This window comes from Gekko japonicus, unplaced genomic scaffold, assembly GCF_001447785.1.
Source record: "Gekko japonicus isolate JY-2015 unplaced genomic scaffold, Gekko_japonicus_V1.1 scaffold356, whole genome shotgun sequence".
NCBI lineage: Eukaryota > Metazoa > Chordata > Lepidosauria > Squamata > Gekkonidae > Gekko > Gekko japonicus.
In genome coordinates this window covers 916,949-920,654 of record NW_015175979.1, presented here as the reverse complement: position 1 = coordinate 920,654, position 3,706 = coordinate 916,949, and positions in this window count along the sequence as shown.

The window sequence follows — 3,706 nt, the reverse complement described above, 5'->3', positions numbered from 1 at the left end:
TTTACTAACAACCTATCAAGGGTAGGGTAAACAGGAGGTAAAATAACAAAGAGCTTTATTTCTACATCCTCATGTCTAGATAGACTTCCTTACATGGCTAAGGTCTAATGGAGAGTGGAGCTTCTTCTTGCTCAGGGACAAAGAGCCATAAAATGCTAAATAGTAACACTCCATTCCCCAATCAGAACAACAAACTAGATCTGTATCTGGCGGGCTTTCTAACTCTCTAAGCAGATAGGATACAAACAAACATGTGATTCAGAACACAATATTAACTCAGTAAATACTGAATAGAAGTGTTCTAACTTGTAACTTCCAACACCCCTTCTCAAGTTATAACACTGAAATCATGCAAATTTAAACTTTCACGAAGATTCTCAAAACGTTGCTTGTCAAGCGGCTTGGTCAGGATGTCGGCAGTCATCTGGTCAGTAGGACAGTAACGAAGTTCAATGAGTCCTTTGTCTTGTAAGTCTTTCACATATTTGCATTGAAGAGCAATGGTCTTACTCTTGGATTTGGTGCTCTCACCTTTGCAGAGAACGATGCAAGCTTGATTGTCCTCATACATTATTATTGGTTTCGGTTCGTCTATTCCAAAGTCTTTCAGTAGATGAATGATCCAGTACAGTTCATAGCTGGCACTTTGCGCTGATACACATTCAGCTTCTGCAGTAGAGATCGCTACAACAGATTGCTTTTGACTAGTCCAGTCAATTAAACTGTTTCCATAGTAGAATAAGTATCCACTTGTAGATTTTCCATCAGTTGTGTCTTTTCCCCAGTTGGCATCCATGAATCCAGTCAGTCTTGGTTCATCACAGGATGAGATTTTCAGTTTGTAATCCAAAGTTCCTTTTAGGTATCTTGCCAGTCTTTTTACAGCTTTCCAGTCATGGATAGTCGGTGAGCTGGTCTTTCTGCATAATAGTCCAACAGCTGAAGTTATGTCTGGTCGACAAATTTTGCTAAGATACAATAATTTTCCTATTGCTGATCTGTATTCGTGGTTATTTGGAAGTAGTGGTCCCTCTGTATTCTTGAGGTAATCCTTTTCAAGAGGTGTGCTCACTGGCTTGGAATGTTTCATTCCTACAGATTCAATAAAGTCCATGATCTTTTGCTTTTGGCTTAGAAGAAAACTTCCATCATCAGTTCTTTCAATTTGTATTCCAAGATAGTGTTTTATAGGTCCCAATTGTTTCACTTCCACTTCCTTGTTTAGTTCATCTGCTATTTCCTGTACATCTCCTTGATTTTCACAACAAATAATCAAGTCATCAACATAAATGAGTATGTACTGATATTGTCCATTTTTGATTCTTGAGAACAAACACGGTTCTGCTATTCCTTGTTGAAAGTTCTGTTTTTGTAACAGTTCAGTCAGTTTCTCATTCCACGCTTTTGCTGCTTGCTTTAGTCCATAAACGCTTTTGTTGAGTTTGCACACTAGGCCTTCTTGTCCTTTTGTTGAAAATCCTTCTGGTTGTTCCATGTAGATTTCTTCATTCAATTCTCCATTGAGAAACGCAGTTTTGACGTCCAAATGTTCAATGTGCATGCCCCTTGAGGCTGCTATGCTCAGAAGTGTTCTGAAGGTTGTGTAGCTTACAACAGGTGCAAAAGTTTCCGAGAAATCGATTCCATATTTTTGAGAAAATCCTTTTGCGACAAGACGAGCTTTGTACTTGTCCACTTCGCCGTCAGGGTTATACTTCACTTTGTACACCCACTTACAGCCGATGGCTTTTCTTTCTGAAGGTAACTCAGTAAGAGTCCAAACTTGTTTGTCTTGCAAAGATGCAAATTCTTCTTCCATGGCATTAATCCACTTGCTTCTTTCAGATGCAGGTAGTTGATTAACTTCCTTCCAGTTAGTAGGTTCCTTTATTTGTTGCACACTTGCACAAATTCCATACATTGGTGGTGGAACACCTTTGGTACTCCTTGCTGATTGTCTCACAGCAGTTGTCTCTCTTACCCTTGGCGTTGCCTCTCCTGGTTCCCCTTCTGAGGTGGAATTCCCTTGTTCCCCTTCTGAGGTGGAATCCTCTTGTGGAGATGGACCTGCCTGGTCACAGGTGGTCTCTGCAGATTGCCAAGTGATCACATCAAAGAAAGAGACATCTGTAGATTCCTGATTGACAGGTTGTGCTGTGGACTCAGCTGGCTTAGGAGTTTGCAGGATGTTACTCTCATCAACATGTACCACATTGCGTTCTCTAATTACACAGTTTGTAGAATCAAAAATTCGGTAGCCTTTTCCTCCTTGAGCGTACCCCACTAGGATACCAATTTCTGCTCTTGGCTCTAGTTTGCCCCTTTTCTCTTTTGGAATGTGGGCATAGGCTTTAGATCCAAATGCTTTAATGTGTTTAAGTCCAGGCATCCTGTTATGCCATAATTGAAAAGGAATTTTATTTGTAGTTTTAGATGGAACTCTATTGTGCAGGTAAGTAGCTGTATTGACTGCTTCACCCCACATATCTTCTGAAATTCCAGATTGTATTAGCATAGAACGCGCCATTTCTAGTATGGTTCTGTTTAAGCGTTCCGCTGTTCCATTTTGTTCTGGAGAATAAACAATAGTTGTTTGATGTTCAATTCCTTCTTGTTCCATGAACCTTTGGAACTCATTGCTGCAATACTCTGTGCCATTGTCAGTGAATAACACTTCAGGCGCTTTGCCAAATTTATTTTTAACAGCAGCAACATAGCACTTAAATTTGTCAAGTACTTGGTCTTTACTTTTAAGTAGGTAGGTATAGACATATCTGGATTTTGCTTCCATAAAAGTCACAAAGTATTTACTACCACCAGTAGATTGTTTGATAGGGCCAACAAGATCTGAGTACACAGTCTCTAGAAAACCTTTATCTTGTTCTGGATTTTTGCCTCTGTAACAAGGCGCTTTGCCTTTTGCCTTAAAACAGGTATCACAACCATTACTAATAGTATTGCATTCAACAGCATCAATATTACAGCCCTTCAGAAGCTTTCTCACACTTTGTAAATTTCTGTGAGCAAACATCACATGCCATTTAAATAAACAGTCTTTGTGCTCACATTCAGATGATTTTGTGTGAAACACAGGTCCACTTGTGTCCAGTTCATCATTTTCAGTTATGCCAAGATTTCTTACATAATGGTAACTGTCGTGCTCTTCCATAATGAGCTCGACTCCATCTTTGTGCCAAATTTTTCCTTGTCCCTTTTTAAGATTAATGTTAAAACCAGCAGCAATAATTCTCCTTGAGGAGATCAGACAAGTACTAGCTTCAGGCACAAATGCACAATCATTTAAAGTCACTTGCTGAATTTGGCCAGCAGAATCTAAGACGTTAAGAAAAATCTTTCCTGTTCCAGCAACTCTCAATGGTTCATTATCAACTTTGATCAGTTTGGGCATCTCATCTTTATTCAGATCAACAAAATCTTCAGCATTATTTGATATGTGACAATGGGATCCACTGTCTAACATCCATAATGATTTATCATCAGATTCTCTGCTATGATCAGTAGCTACAGTAAACACATTCGCACATTCGTCTCGCTTTCCTGCAGTTTCTGGCACAGCCTCTCTCAGGAGAAACACAGGCTTGGATTTTTCCTGCCCCTGATGACCGTTTGGCTTCCCATTGCCCAGACCTCTGGCGTTTCCTCTTACAGAAGAAATAGGGGGAGAGCGCATGTCTTTATTTCTTTG